We start from the raw sequence: 13,708 nt of genomic DNA, 5'->3' as shown, positions 1-13,708 counted from the left end.
AACGCTAACATGAAGCTAGGTCCTGCCCTGTCAAAGGGTGCAACCCGTTTGAGTGTTGCGAATAGAAGAGCCAATGGAGAAGGGAGTTATCTCAAACGCTTAAACGCTGTCCTCCAATGCGAGAGGGAGCCCTATGCATGCCTACGTTCTCCTAAAAGGGTATTTCATTGTAGATGTCCGCCGTGTTTTGGGAAATCACGAGCCAGAAAATCACAGGATGAAAAGGGTTGCCGCGTCAGCCGTTACGGACATTGGGAGATAGATGGCAACCAAAAGGGACTGCTTTACACAAGTGACCTACGCACTTGCCGAAACCCGGGATTGAACCAGGGACCTTTAGATCTTCAGTCTAACGCTCTCCCAACTGAGCTATTTCGGCTTGCCATCAAACAGCCATCCCACGCACCACCAGGGATTGCAACCGGAATGTGAAAGGATCACTGGGCGTGCTTGCAGGGACATGTATTTTCGAATGCACTTTGCATATGTTAATCAAAGACTTCTGCCTCTAAAACTGAAGAGCTCGGCCTCCTGTGCCATCACGTTCGCAGTATAACGGCTGTTGAAATGGTTCAATGAGCACGGATTTTTAACGACTGCAAGTTGCCAGTCAATGCCAGACACTGATTTATCAACTTGGGTTAACCCTAATAGACAGCGAGGTCCTGCCACAGGGTGAAACCTCTCGAGGCTTCCTTATGGCTTGGCTTGCAGGCAGGGGAATTAGCTCAAATGGTAGAGCGCTCGCTTAGCATGCGAGAGGTAGCGGGATCGATGCCAGCATTCTCCAAATGACTTGTCCGTTCTATCACAGGGGCTTGGATTTTGAACAAATAAAAGCCGTTTGTCAAAACCCAGGATTCAAAGCGGATCTTTGCATCCGGAGTTCAACGCTCTTTCATGATTTGGCTTGAAACACGAGTGCCTTGCAGTCGACAGTGTGCCGACAAATACCTGCTCCGACTACTGAGAGTGCCGTGTGCCTGTCCTCGGCACGGAATGGGCTTGATTTAGAGCTGCGATTCTACAGCGTACCGCTGCAAAGGCGGGAGCGTTTGCTTGACCTTCAATGTACAAAAAGCTCAACACGGCAATTGCAGTGCTCCTTGGTTTGTTGCCAGCGTCCTGGATTTGGCCGATTGGTTTCACCTTGGTTCAGCAAATGACACGCGCACGCCTGAACAGGGACTTGAACCCTGGACCCTCAGATTAAAAGTCTGATGCTCTACCGTCTGAGCTACCCAGGCTCTCAACAGCTCTCCAGAGTGTCCTTTTTTGTTCCTACAGTACAACTGCCAAGGTCATTGTTGCGTGAAGATATAACAGAAAAATCACACCCACGATTGTGCAGTGAAATGTGCTGCAACCAAGCATTCTGCCATCTTCCTTAGGGTGGGATAGGAAAAGAGCGGCGATTTTGTATGCAGACACATCTGTGTTGCTTACTTTGCTTTTGCATTCCAGTCTTTCAAACCGAGAACCTTGGTTTGCTGTGCCACCATATTTGCAACCTAACGCCTGTTGAAAAGGCCCATTGACGGCCAGTTTTTAATGAACACAAGTTATACGTGAATGCCAGCCACTGATTTAAGAATTCTGTGGAACGCTAACATGAAGCTAGGTCCTGCCCTGTCAAAGGGTGCAACCCGTTTGAGTGTTGCGAATAGAAGAGCCAATGGAGAAGGGAGTTATCTCAAACGCTTAAACGCTGTCCTCCAATGCGAGAGGGAGCCCTATGCATGCCTACGTTCTCCTAAAAGGGTATTTCATTGTAGATGTCCGCCGTGTTTTGGGAAATCACGAGCCAGAAAATCACAGGATGAAAAGGGTTGCCGCGTCAGCCGTTACGGACATTGGGAGATAGATGGCAACCAAAAGGGACTGCTTTACACAAGTGACCTACGCACTTGCCGAAACCCGGGATTGAACCAGGGACCTTTAGATCTTCAGTCTAACGCTCTCCCAACTGAGCTATTTCGGCTTGCCAGCAAACAGCCATCCCACGCACCACCAGGGATTGCAACCGGAATGTGAAAGGATCACTGGGCGTGCTTGCAGGGACATGTATTTTCGAATGCACTTTGCATATGTTAATCAAAGACTTCTGCCTCTAAAACTGAAGAGCTCGGCCTCCTGTGCCATCACGTTCGCAGTATAACGGCTGTTGAAATGGTTCAATGAGCACGGATTTTTAACGACTGCAAGTTGCCAGTCAATGCCAGACACTCATTTATCAACTTGGGTTAACCCTAATAGACAGCGAGGTCCTGCCACAGGGTGAAACCTCTCGAGGCTTCCTTATGCCTTGGCTTGCAGGCAGGGGAATTAGCTCAAATGGTAGAGCGCTCGCTTAGCATGCGAGAGGTAGCGGGATCGATGCCCGCATTCTCCAAATGACTTGTCCGTTCTATCACAGGGGCTTGCATTTTGAACAAATAAAAGCCGTTTGTCAAAACCCAGGATTCAAAGCGGATCTTTGCATCCGGAGTTCAACGCTCTTTCATGATTTGGCTTGAAACACGAGTGCCTTGCAGTCGACACTGCGCCGACAAATACCTGCTCCGACTACTGAGAGTGCCGTGTGCCTGTCCTCGGCACGGAATGGGCTTGATTTAGAGCTGCGATTCTACAGCGTACCGCTGCAAAGGCGGGAGCGTTTGCTTGACCTTCAATGTACAAGAAGCTCAACACGGCAATTGCAGTGCTCCTTGGTTTGTTGCCAGCGTCCTGGCTTTGGGCAATTGGTTTCACCTTGGTTCAGCAAATGACACGCGCACGCCTGAACAGGGACTTGAACCCTGGACCCTCAGATTAAAAGTCTGATGCTCTACCGTCTGAGCTACCCAGGCTCTCAACAGCTCTCCAGAGTGTCCTTTTTTGTTCCTACAGTACAACTGCCAAGGTCATTGTTGCGTGAAGATATAACAGAAAAATCACACCCACGATTGTGCAGTGAAATGTGCTGCAACCAAGCATTCTGCCATCTTCCTTAGGGTGGGATAGGAAAAGAGCGGCGATTTTGTATGCAGACACATCTGTGTTGCTTACTTTGCTTTTGCATTCCAGTCTTTCAAACCGAGAACCTTGGTTTGCTGTGCCACCATATTTGCAACCTAACGCCTGTTGAAAAGGCCCATTGACGGCCAGTTTTTAATCAACACAAGTTATACGTGAATGCCAGCCACTGATTTAAGAATTCTGTGGAACGCTAACATGAAGCTAGGTCCTGCCCTGTCAAAGGGTGCAACCCGTTTGAGTGTTGCGAATAGAAGAGCCAATGGAGAAGGGAGTTATCTCAAACGCTTAAACGCTGTCCTCCAATGCGAGAGGGAGCCCTATGCATGCCTACGTTCTCCTAAAAGGGTATTTCATTGTAGATGTCCGCCGTGTTTTGGGAAATCACGAGCCAGAAAATCACAGGATGAAAAGGGTTGCCGCGTCAGCCGTTACGGACATTGGGAGATAGATGGCAACCAAAAGGGACTGCTTTACACAAGTGACCTACGCACTTGCCGAAACCCGGGATTGAACCAGGGACCTTTAGATCTTCAGTCTAACGCTCTCCCAACTGAGCTATTTCGGCTTGCCATCAAACAGCCATCCCACGCACCACCAGGGATTGCAACCGGAATGTGAAAGGATCACTGGGCGTGCTTGCAGGGACATGTATTTTCGAATGCACTTTGCATATGTTAATCAAAGACTTCTGCCTCTAAAACTGAAGAGCTCGGCCTCCTGTGCCATCACGTTCGCAGTATAACGGCTGTTGAAATGGTTCAATGAGCACGGATTTTTAACGACTGCAAGTTGCCAGTCAATGCCAGACACTGATTTATCAACTTGGGTTAACCCTAATAGACAGCGAGGTCCTGCCACAGGGTGAAACCTCTCGAGGCTTCCTTATGGCTTGGCTTGCAGGCAGGGGAATTAGCTCAAATGGTAGAGCGCTCGCTTAGCATGCGAGAGGTAGCGGGATCGATGCCAGCATTCTCCAAATGACTTGTCCGTTCTATCACAGGGGCTTGGATTTTGAACAAATAAAAGCCGTTTGTCAAAACCCAGGATTCAAAGCGGATCTTTGCATCCGGAGTTCAACGCTCTTTCATGATTTGGCTTGAAACACGAGTGCCTTGCAGTCGACAGTGTGCCGACAAATACCTGCTCCGACTACTGAGAGTGCCGTGTGCCTGTCCTCGGCACGGAATGGGCTTGATTTAGAGCTGCGATTCTACAGCGTACCGCTGCAAAGGCGGGAGCGTTTGCTTGACCTTCAATGTACAAAAAGCTCAACACGGCAATTGCAGTGCTCCTTGGTTTGTTGCCAGCGTCCTGGATTTGGCCGATTGGTTTCACCTTGGTTCAGCAAATGACACGCGCACGCCTGAACAGGGACTTGAACCCTGGACCCTCAGATTAAAAGTCTGATGCTCTACCGTCTGAGCTACCCAGGCTCTCAACAGCTCTCCAGAGTGTCCTTTTTTGTTCCTACAGTACAACTGCCAAGGTCATTGTTGCGTGAAGATATAACAGAAAAATCACACCCACGATTGTGCAGTGAAATGTGCTGCAACCAAGCATTCTGCCATCTTCCTTAGGGTGGGATAGGAAAAGAGCGGCGATTTTGTATGCAGACACATCTGTGTTGCTTACTTTGCTTTTGCATTCCAGTCTTTCAAACTGAGAACCTTGGTTTGCTGTGCCACCATATTTGCAACCTAACGCCTGTTGAAAAGGCCCATTGACGGCCAGTTTTTAATGAACACAAGTTATACGTGAATGCCAGCCACTGATTTAAGAATTCTGTGGAACGCTAACATGAAGCTAGGTCCTGCCCTGTCAAAGGGTGCAACCCGTTTGAGTGTTGCGAATAGAAGAGCCAATGGAGAAGGGAGTTATCTCAAACGCTTAAACGCTGTCCTCCAATGCGAGAGGGAGCCCTATGCATGCCTACGTTCTCCTAAAAGGGTATTTCATTGTAGATGTCCGCCGTGTTTTGGGAAATCACGAGCCAGAAAATCACAGGATGAAAAGGGTTGCCGCGTCAGCCGTTACGGACATTGGGAGATAGATGGCAACCAAAAGGGACTGCTTTACACAAGTGACCTACGCACTTGCCGAAACCCGGGATTGAACCAGGGACCTTTAGATCTTCAGTCTAACGCTCTCCCAACTGAGCTATTTCGGCTTGCCATCAAACAGCCATCCCACGCACCACCAGGGATTGCAACCGGAATGTGAAAGGATCACTGGGCGTGCTTGCAGGGACATGTATTTTCGAATGCACTTTGCATATGTTAATCAAAGACTTCTGCCTCTAAAACTGAAGAGCTCGGCCTCCTGTGCCATCACGTTCGCAGTATAACGGCTGTTGAAATGGTTCAATGAGCACGGATTTTTAACGACTGCAAGTTGCCAGTCAATGCCAGACACTGATTTATCAACTTGGGTTAACCCTAATAGACAGCGAGGTCCTGCCACAGGGTGAAACCTCTCGAGGCTTCCTTATGGCTTGGCTTGCAGGCAGGGGAATTAGCTCAAATGGTAGAGCGCTCGCTTAGCATGCGAGAGGTAGCGGGATCGATGCCCGCATTCTCCAAATGACTTGTCCGTTCTATCACAGGGGCTTGGATTTTGAACAAATAAAAGCCGTTTGTCAAAACCCAGGATTCAAAGCGGATCTTTGCATCCGGAGTTCAACGCTCTTTCATGATTTGGCTTGAAACACGAGTGCCTTGCAGTCGACAGTGTGCCGACAAATACCTGCTCCGACTACTGAGAGTGCCGTGTGCCTGTCCTCGGCACGGAATGGGCTTGATTTAGAGCTGCGATTCTACAGCGTACCGCTGCAAAGGCGGGAGCGTTTGCTTGACCTTCAATGTACAAAAAGCTCAACACGGCAATTGCAGTGCTCCTTGGTTTGTTGCCAGCGTCCTGGATTTGGCCGATTGGTTTCACCTTGGTTCAGCAAATGACACGCGCACGCCTGAACAGGGACTTGAACCCTGGACCCTCAGATTAAAAGTCTGATGCTCTACCGTCTGAGCTACCCAGGCTCTCAACAGCTCTCCAGAGTGTCCTTTTTTGTTCCTACAGTACAACTGCCAAGGTCATTGTTGCGTGAAGATATAACAGAAAAATCACACCCACGATTGTGCAGTGAAATGTGCTGCAACCAAGCATTCTGCCATCTTCCTTAGGGTGGGATAGGAAAAGAGCGGCGATTTTGTATGCAGACACATCTGTGTTGCTTACTTTGCTTTTGCATTCCAGTCTTTCAAACCGAGAACCTTGGTTTGCTGTGCCACCATATTTGCAACCTAACGCCTGTTGAAAAGGCCCATTGACGGCCAGTTTTTAATGAACACAAGTTATACGTGAATGCCAGCCACTGATTTAAGAATTCTGTGGAACGCTAACATGAAGCTAGGTCCTGCCCTGTCAAAGGGTGCAACCCGTTTGAGTGTTGCCAATAGAAGAGCCAATGGAGAAGGGAGTTATCTCAAACGCTTAAACGCTGTCCTCCAATGCGAGAGGGAGCCCTATGCATGCCTACGTTCTCCTAAAAGGGTATTTCATTGTAGATGTCCGCCGTGTTTTGGGAAATCACGAGCCAGAAAATCACAGGATGAAAAGGGTTGCCGCGTCAGCCGTTACGGACATTGGGAGATAGATGGCAACCAAAAGGGACTGCTTTACACAAATGACCTACGCACTTGCCGAAACCCGGGATTGAACCAGGGACCTTTAGATCTTCAGTCTAACGCTCTCCCAACTGAGCTATTTCGGCTTGCCATCAAACAGCCATCCCACGCACCACCAGGGATTGCAACCGGAATGTGAAAGGATCACTGGGCGTGCTTGCAGGGACATGTATTTTCGAATGCACTTTGCATATGTTAATCAAAGACTTCTGCCTCTAAAACTGAAGAGCTCGGCCTCCTGTGCCATCACGTTCGCAGTATAACGGCTGTTGAAATGGTTCAATGAGCACGGATTTTTAACGACTGCAAGTTGCCAGTCAATGCCAGACACTGATTTATCAACTTGGGTTAACCCTAATAGACAGCGAGGTCCTGCCACAGGGTGAAACCTCTCGAGGCTTCCTTATGGCTTGGCTTGCAGGCAGGGGAATTAGCTCAAATGGTAGAGCGCTCGCTTAGCATGCGAGAGGTAGCGGGATCGATGCCCGCATTCTCCAAATGATTTGTCCGTTCTATCACAGGGGCTTGGATTTTGAACAAATAAAAGCCGTTTGTCAAAACCCAGGATTCAAAGCGGATCTTTGCATCCGGAGTTCAACGCTCTTTCATGATTTGGCTTGAAACACGAGTGCCTTGCAGTCGACAGTGTGCCGACAAATACCTGCTCCGACTACTGAGAGTGCCGTGTGCCTGTCCTCGGCACGGAATGGGCTTGATTTAGAGCTGCGATTCTACAGCGTACCGCTGCAAAGGCGGGAGCGTTTGCTTGACCTTCAATGTACAAAAAGCTCAACACGGCAATTGCAGTGCTCCTTGGTTTGTTGCCAGCGTCCTGGATTTGGCCGATTGGTTTCACCTTGGTTCAGCAAATGACACGCGCACGCCTGAACAGGGACTTGAATCCTGGACCCTCAGATTAAAAGTCTGATGCTCTACCGTCTGAGCTACCCAGGCTCTCAACAGCTCTCCAGAGTGTCCTTTTTTGTTCCTACAGTACAACTGCCAAGGTCATTGTTGCGTGAAGATATAACAGAAAAATCACACCCACGATTGTGCAGTGAAATGTGCTGCAACCAAGCATTCTGCCATCTTCCTTAGGGTGGGATAGGAAAAGAGCGGCGATTTTGTATGCAGACACATCTGTGTTGCTTACTTTGCTTTTGCATTCCAGTCTTTCAAACCGAGAACCTTGGTTTGCTGTGCCACCATATTTGCAACCTAACGCCTGTTGAAAAGGCCCATTGACGGCCAGTTTTTAATCAACACAAGTTATACGTGAATGCCAGCCACTGATTTAAGAATTCTGTGGAACGCTAACATGAAGCTAGGTCCTGCCCTGTCAAAGGGTGCAACCCGTTTGAGTGTTGCGAATAGAAGAGCCAATGGAGAAGGGAGTTATCTCAAACGCTTAAACGCTGTCCTCCAATGCGAGAGGGAGCCCTATGCATGCCTACGTTCTCCTAAAAGGGTATTTCATTGTAGATGTCCGCCGTGTTTTGGGAAATCACGAGCCAGAAAATCACAGGATGAAAAGGGTTGCCGCGTCAGCCGTTACGGACATTGGGAGATAGATGGCAACCAAAAGGGACTGCTTTACACAAGTGACCTACGCACTTGCCGAAACCCGGGATTGAACCAGGGACCTTTAGATCTTCAGTCTAACGCTCTCCCAACTGAGCTATTTCGGCTTGCCATCAAACAGCCATCCCACGCACCACCAGGGATTGCAACCGGAATGTGAAAGGATCACTGGGCGTGCTTGCAGGGACATGTATTTTCGAATGCACTTTGCATATGTTAATCAAAGACTTCTGCCTCTAAAACTGAAGAGCTCGGCCTCCTGTGCCATCACGTTCGCAGTATAACGGCTGTTGAAATGGTTCAATGAGCACGGATTTTTAACGACTGCAAGTTGCCAGTCAATGCCAGACACTGATTTATCAACTTGGGTTAACCCTAATAGACAGCGAGGTCCTGCCACAGGGTGAAACCTCTCGAGGCTTCCTTATGGCTTGGCTTGCAGGCAGGGGAATTAGCTCAAATGGTAGAGCGCTCGCTTAGCATGCGAGAGGTAGCGGGATCGATGCCCGCATTCTCCAAATGACTTGTCCGTTCTATCACAGGGGCTTGGATTTTGAACAAATAAAAGCCGTTTGTCAAAACCCAGGATTCAAAGCGGATCTTTGCATCCGGAGTTCAACGCTCTTTCATGATTTGGCTTGAAACACGAGTGCCTTGCAGTCGACAGTGTGCCGACAAATACCTGCTCCGACTACTGAGAGTGCCGTGTGCCTGTCCTCGGCACGGAATGGGCTTGATTTAGAGCTGCGATTCTACAGCGTACCGCTGCAAAGGCGGGAGCGTTTGCTTGACCTTCAATGTACAAAAAGCTCAACACGGCAATTGCAGTGCTCCTTGGTTTGTTGCCAGCGTCCTGGATTTGGCCGATTGGTTTCACCTTGGTTCAGCAAATGACACGCGCACGCCTGAACAGGGACTTGAATCCTGGACCCTCAGATTAAAAGTCTGATGCTCTACCGTCTGAGCTACCCAGGCTCTCAACAGCTCTCCAGAGTGTCCTTTTTTGTTCCTACAGTACAACTGCCAAGGTCATTGTTGCGTGAAGATATAACAGAAAAATCACACCCACGATTGTGCAGTGAAATGTGCTGCAACCAAGCATTCTGCCATCTTCCTTAGGGTGGGATAGGAAAAGAGCGGCGATTTTGTATGCAGACACATCTGTGTTGCTTACTTTGCTTTTGCATTCCAGTCTTTCAAACCGAGAACCTTGGTTTGCTGTGCCACCATATTTGCAACCTAACGCCTGTTGAAAAGGCCCATTGACGGCCAGTTTTTAATCAACACAAGTTATACGTGAATGCCAGCCACTGATTTAAGAATTCTGTGGAACGCTAACATGAAGCTAGGTCCTGCCCTGTCAAAGGGTGCAACCCGTTTGAGTGTTGCGAATAGAAGAGCCAATGGAGAAGGGAGTTATCTCAAACGCTTAAACGCTGTCCTCCAATGCGAGAGGGAGCCCTATGCATGCCTACGTTCTCCTAAAAGGGTATTTCATTGTAGATGTCCGCCGTGTTTTGGGAAATCACGAGCCAGAAAATCACAGGATGAAAAGGGTTGCCGCGTCAGCCGTTACGGACATTGGGAGATAGATGGCAACCAAAAGGGACTGCTTTACACAAGTGACCTACGCACTTGCCGAAACCCGGGATTGAACCAGGGACCTTTAGATCTTCAGTCTAACGCTCTCCCAACTGAGCTATTTCGGCTTGCCATCAAACAGCCATCCCACGCACCACCAGGGATTGCAACCGGAATGTGAAAGGATCACTGGGCGTGCTTGCAGGGACATGTATTTTCGAATGCACTTTGCATATGTTAATCAAAGACTTCTGCCTCTAAAACTGAAGAGCTCGGCCTCCTGTGCCATCACGTTCGCAGTATAACGGCTGTTGAAATGGTTCAATGAGCACGGATTTTTAACGACTGCAAGTTGCCAGTCAATGCCAGACACTGATTTATCAACTTGGGTTAACCCTAATAGACAGCGAGGTCCTGCCACAGGGTGAAACCTCTCGAGGCTTCCTTATGGCTTGGCTTGCAGGCAGGGGAATTAGCTCAAATGGTAGAGCGCTCGCTTAGCATGCGAGAGGTAGCGGGATCGATGCCCGCATTCTCCAAATGACTTGTCCGTTCTATCACAGGGGCTTGGATTTTGAACAAATAAAAGCCGTTTGTCAAAACCCAGGATTCAAAGCGGATCTTTGCATCCGGAGTTCAACGCTCTTTCATGATTTGGCTTGAAACACGAGTGCCTTGCAGTCGACAGTGTGCCGACAAATACCTGCTCCGACTACTGAGAGTGCCGTGTGCCTGTCCTCGGCACGGAATGGGCTTGATTTAGAGCTGCGATTCTACAGCGTACCGCTGCAAAGGCGGGAGCGTTTGCTTGACCTTCAATGTACAAAAAGCTCAACACGGCAATTGCAGTGCTCCTTGGTTTGTTGCCAGCGTCCTGGATTTGGCCGATTGGTTTCACCTTGGTTCAGCAAATGACACGCGCACGCCTGAACAGGGACTTGAATCCTGGACCCTCAGATTAAAAGTCTGATGCTCTACCGTCTGAGCTACCCAGGCTCTCAACAGCTCTCCAGAGTGTCCTTTTTTGTTCCTACAGTACAACTGCCAAGGTCATTGTTGCGTGAAGATATAACAGAAAAATCACACCCACGATTGTGCAGTGAAATGTGCTGCAACCAAGCATTCTGCCATCTTCCTTAGGGTGGGATAGGAAAAGAGCGGCGATTTTGTATGCAGACACATCTGTGTTGCTTACTTTGCTTTTGCATTCCAGTCTTTCAAACCGAGAACCTTGGTTTGCTGTGCCACCATATTTGCAACCTAACGCCTGTTGAAAAGGCCCATTGACGGCCAGTTTTTAATCAACACAAGTTATACGTGAATGCCAGCCACTGATTTAAGAATTCTGTGGAACGCTAACATGAAGCTAGGTCCTGCCCTGTCAAAGGGTGCAACCCGTTTGAGTGTTGCGAATAGAAGAGCCAATGGAGAAGGGAGTTATCTCAAACGCTTAAACGCTGTCCTCCAATGCGAGAGGGAGCCCTATGCATGCCTACGTTCTCCTAAAAGGGTATTTCATTGTAGATGTCCGCCGTGTTTTGGGAAATCACGAGCCAGAAAATCACAGGATGAAAAGGGTTGCCGCGTCAGCCGTTACGGACATTGGGAGATAGATGGCAACCAAAAGGGACTGCTTTACACAAGTGACCTACGCACTTGCCGAAACCCGGGATTGAACCAGGGACCTTTAGATCTTCAGTCTAACGCTCTCCCAACTGAGCTATTTCGGCTTGCCATCAAACAGCCATCCCACGCACCACCAGGGATTGCAACCGGAATGTGAAAGGATCACTGGGCGTGCTTGCAGGGACATGTATTTTCGAATGCACTTTGCATATGTTAATCAAAGACTTCTGCCTCTAAAACTGAAGAGCTCGGCCTCCTGTGCCATCACGTTCGCAGTATAACGGCTGTTGAAATGGTTCAATGAGCACGGATTTTTAACGACTGCAAGTTGCCAGTCAATGCCAGACACTGATTTATCAACTTGGGTTAACCCTAATAGACAGCGAGGTCCTGCCACAGGGTGAAACCTCTCGAGGCTTCCTTATGGCTTGGCTTGCAGGCAGGGGAATTAGCTCAAATGGTAGAGCGCTCGCTTAGCATGCGAGAGGTAGCGGGATCGATGCCCGCATTCTCCAAATGACTTGTCCGTTCTATCACAGGGGCTTGGATTTTGAACAAATAAAAGCCGTTTGTCAAAACCCAGGATTCAAAGCGGATCTTTGCATCCGGAGTTCAACGCTCTTTCATGATTTGGCTTGAAACACGAGTGCCTTGCAGTCGACAGTGTGCCGACAAATACCTGCTCCGACTACTGAGAGTGCCGTGTGCCTGTCCTCGGCACGGAATGGGCTTGATTTAGAGCTGCGATTCTACAGCGTACCGCTGCAAAGGCGGGAGCGTTTGCTTGACCTTCAATGTACAAAAAGCTCAACACGGCAATTGCAGTGCTCCTTGGTTTGTTGCCAGCGTCCTGGATTTGGCCGATTGGTTTCACCTTGGTTCAGCAAATGACACGCGCACGCCTGAACAGGGACTTGAATCCTGGACCCTCAGATTAAAAGTCTGATGCTCTACCGTCTGAGCTACCCAGGCTCTCAACAGCTCTCCAGAGTGTCCTTTTTTGTTCCTACAGTACAACTGCCAAGGTCATTGTTGCGTGAAGATATAACAGAAAAATCACACCCACGATTGTGCAGTGAAATGTGCTGCAACCAAGCATTCTGCCATCTTCCTTAGGGTGGGATAGGAAAAGAGCGGCGATTTTGTATGCAGACACATCTGTGTTGCTTACTTTGCTTTTGCATTCCAGTCTTTCAAACTGAGAACCTTGGTTTGCTGTGCCACCATATTTGCAACCTAACGCCTGTTGAAAAGGCCCATTGACGGCCAGTTTTTAATCAACACAAGTTATACGTGAATGCCAGCCACTGATTTAAGAATTCTGTGGAACGCTAACATGAAGCTAGGTCCTGCCCTGTCAAAGGGTGCAACCCGTTTGAGTGTTGCGAATAGAAGAGCCAATGGAGAAGGGAGTTATCTCAAACGCTTAAACGCTGTCCTCCAATGCGAGAGGGAGCCCTATGCATGCCTACGTTCTCCTAAAAGGGTATTTCATTGTAGATGTCCGCCGTGTTTTGGGAAATCACGAGCCAGAAAATCACAGGATGAAAAGGGTTGCCGCGTCAGCCGTTACGGACATTGGGAGATAGATGGCAACCAAAAGGGACTGCTTTACACAAGTGACCTACGCACTTGCCGAAACCCGGGATTGAACCAGGGACCTTTAGATCTTCAGTCTAACGCTCTCCCAACTGAGCTATTTCGGCTTGCCATCAAACAGCCATCCCACGCACCACCAGGGATTGCAACCGGAATGTGAAAGGATCACTGGGCGTGCTTGCAGGGACATGTATTTTCGAATGCACTTTGCATATGTTAATCAAAGACTTCTGCCTCTAAAACTGAAGAGCTCGGCCTCCTGTGCCATCACGTTCGCAGTATAACGGCTGTTGAAATGGTTCAATGAGCACGGATTTTTAACGACTGCAAGTTGCCAGTCAATGCCAGACACTGATTTATCAACTTGGGTTAACCCTAATAGACAGCGAGGTCCTGCCACAGGGTGAAACCTCTCGAGGCTTCCTTATGGCTTGGCTTGCAGGCAGGGGAATTAGCTCAAATGGTAGAGCGCTCGCTTAGCATGCGAGAGGTAGCGGGATCGATGCCCGCATTCTCCAAATGACTTGTCCGTTCTATCACAGGGGCTTGGATTTTGAACAAATAAAAGCCGTTTGTCAAAACCCAGGATTCAAAGCGGATCTTTGCATCCGGAGTTCAAC

The 13,708-nt window shown here is 48.8% G+C and overlaps 24 non-coding genes across 24 annotated transcripts; 7 read left to right on the top strand and 17 right to left on the bottom strand.

Annotated features, from left to right (window-relative positions):
• Positions 1-306: 306 nt before the first annotated feature.
• Positions 307-379, bottom strand: trnaf-gaa (transfer RNA phenylalanine (anticodon GAA)). The gene has a single exon. It is a non-coding gene; the product is annotated as a tRNA-Phe (tRNA).
• A 795-nt stretch (positions 380-1,174) lies between these two features.
• On the bottom strand, positions 1,175-1,247 carry trnak-uuu (transfer RNA lysine (anticodon UUU)). Its single transcript has one exon. It is a non-coding gene; the product is annotated as a tRNA-Lys (tRNA).
• Positions 1,248-1,908: 661 nt separating this feature from the next.
• trnaf-gaa (transfer RNA phenylalanine (anticodon GAA)) lies at positions 1,909-1,981 on the bottom strand. The gene has a single exon. It is a non-coding gene; the product is annotated as a tRNA-Phe (tRNA).
• Positions 1,982-2,319: 338 nt separating this feature from the next.
• On the top strand, positions 2,320-2,392 carry trnaa-agc (transfer RNA alanine (anticodon AGC)). Its single transcript has one exon. It is a non-coding gene; the product is annotated as a tRNA-Ala (tRNA).
• A 384-nt stretch (positions 2,393-2,776) lies between these two features.
• trnak-uuu (transfer RNA lysine (anticodon UUU)) lies at positions 2,777-2,849 on the bottom strand. Its single transcript has one exon. It is a non-coding gene; the product is annotated as a tRNA-Lys (tRNA).
• A 661-nt stretch (positions 2,850-3,510) lies between these two features.
• On the bottom strand, positions 3,511-3,583 carry trnaf-gaa (transfer RNA phenylalanine (anticodon GAA)). The gene has a single exon. It is a non-coding gene; the product is annotated as a tRNA-Phe (tRNA).
• A 795-nt stretch (positions 3,584-4,378) lies between these two features.
• trnak-uuu (transfer RNA lysine (anticodon UUU)) lies at positions 4,379-4,451 on the bottom strand. The gene has a single exon. It is a non-coding gene; the product is annotated as a tRNA-Lys (tRNA).
• A 661-nt stretch (positions 4,452-5,112) lies between these two features.
• On the bottom strand, positions 5,113-5,185 carry trnaf-gaa (transfer RNA phenylalanine (anticodon GAA)). The gene has a single exon. It is a non-coding gene; the product is annotated as a tRNA-Phe (tRNA).
• Positions 5,186-5,523: 338 nt separating this feature from the next.
• On the top strand, positions 5,524-5,596 carry trnaa-agc (transfer RNA alanine (anticodon AGC)). Its single transcript has one exon. It is a non-coding gene; the product is annotated as a tRNA-Ala (tRNA).
• Positions 5,597-5,980: 384 nt separating this feature from the next.
• On the bottom strand, positions 5,981-6,053 carry trnak-uuu (transfer RNA lysine (anticodon UUU)). The gene has a single exon. It is a non-coding gene; the product is annotated as a tRNA-Lys (tRNA).
• A 661-nt stretch (positions 6,054-6,714) lies between these two features.
• Positions 6,715-6,787, bottom strand: trnaf-gaa (transfer RNA phenylalanine (anticodon GAA)). Its single transcript has one exon. It is a non-coding gene; the product is annotated as a tRNA-Phe (tRNA).
• A 338-nt stretch (positions 6,788-7,125) lies between these two features.
• trnaa-agc (transfer RNA alanine (anticodon AGC)) lies at positions 7,126-7,198 on the top strand. The gene has a single exon. It is a non-coding gene; the product is annotated as a tRNA-Ala (tRNA).
• Positions 7,199-7,582: 384 nt separating this feature from the next.
• On the bottom strand, positions 7,583-7,655 carry trnak-uuu (transfer RNA lysine (anticodon UUU)). Its single transcript has one exon. It is a non-coding gene; the product is annotated as a tRNA-Lys (tRNA).
• Positions 7,656-8,316: 661 nt separating this feature from the next.
• trnaf-gaa (transfer RNA phenylalanine (anticodon GAA)) lies at positions 8,317-8,389 on the bottom strand. The gene has a single exon. It is a non-coding gene; the product is annotated as a tRNA-Phe (tRNA).
• A 338-nt stretch (positions 8,390-8,727) lies between these two features.
• On the top strand, positions 8,728-8,800 carry trnaa-agc (transfer RNA alanine (anticodon AGC)). Its single transcript has one exon. It is a non-coding gene; the product is annotated as a tRNA-Ala (tRNA).
• A 384-nt stretch (positions 8,801-9,184) lies between these two features.
• On the bottom strand, positions 9,185-9,257 carry trnak-uuu (transfer RNA lysine (anticodon UUU)). The gene has a single exon. It is a non-coding gene; the product is annotated as a tRNA-Lys (tRNA).
• A 661-nt stretch (positions 9,258-9,918) lies between these two features.
• On the bottom strand, positions 9,919-9,991 carry trnaf-gaa (transfer RNA phenylalanine (anticodon GAA)). Its single transcript has one exon. It is a non-coding gene; the product is annotated as a tRNA-Phe (tRNA).
• A 338-nt stretch (positions 9,992-10,329) lies between these two features.
• Positions 10,330-10,402, top strand: trnaa-agc (transfer RNA alanine (anticodon AGC)). Its single transcript has one exon. It is a non-coding gene; the product is annotated as a tRNA-Ala (tRNA).
• Positions 10,403-10,786: 384 nt separating this feature from the next.
• Positions 10,787-10,859, bottom strand: trnak-uuu (transfer RNA lysine (anticodon UUU)). The gene has a single exon. It is a non-coding gene; the product is annotated as a tRNA-Lys (tRNA).
• A 661-nt stretch (positions 10,860-11,520) lies between these two features.
• On the bottom strand, positions 11,521-11,593 carry trnaf-gaa (transfer RNA phenylalanine (anticodon GAA)). The gene has a single exon. It is a non-coding gene; the product is annotated as a tRNA-Phe (tRNA).
• A 338-nt stretch (positions 11,594-11,931) lies between these two features.
• trnaa-agc (transfer RNA alanine (anticodon AGC)) lies at positions 11,932-12,004 on the top strand. The gene has a single exon. It is a non-coding gene; the product is annotated as a tRNA-Ala (tRNA).
• Positions 12,005-12,388: 384 nt separating this feature from the next.
• On the bottom strand, positions 12,389-12,461 carry trnak-uuu (transfer RNA lysine (anticodon UUU)). The gene has a single exon. It is a non-coding gene; the product is annotated as a tRNA-Lys (tRNA).
• Positions 12,462-13,122: 661 nt separating this feature from the next.
• On the bottom strand, positions 13,123-13,195 carry trnaf-gaa (transfer RNA phenylalanine (anticodon GAA)). The gene has a single exon. It is a non-coding gene; the product is annotated as a tRNA-Phe (tRNA).
• Positions 13,196-13,533: 338 nt separating this feature from the next.
• On the top strand, positions 13,534-13,606 carry trnaa-agc (transfer RNA alanine (anticodon AGC)). Its single transcript has one exon. It is a non-coding gene; the product is annotated as a tRNA-Ala (tRNA).
• The last annotated feature ends 102 nt before the right edge of the window (positions 13,607-13,708 follow it).

This window comes from Centroberyx gerrardi, chromosome 13 (genome assembly GCF_048128805.1).
Source record: "Centroberyx gerrardi isolate f3 chromosome 13, fCenGer3.hap1.cur.20231027, whole genome shotgun sequence".
Taxonomy (NCBI): Eukaryota; Metazoa; Chordata; class Actinopteri; order Beryciformes; family Berycidae; genus Centroberyx; species Centroberyx gerrardi.
This window is presented reverse-complemented; position numbering and strand designations above follow the sequence as displayed.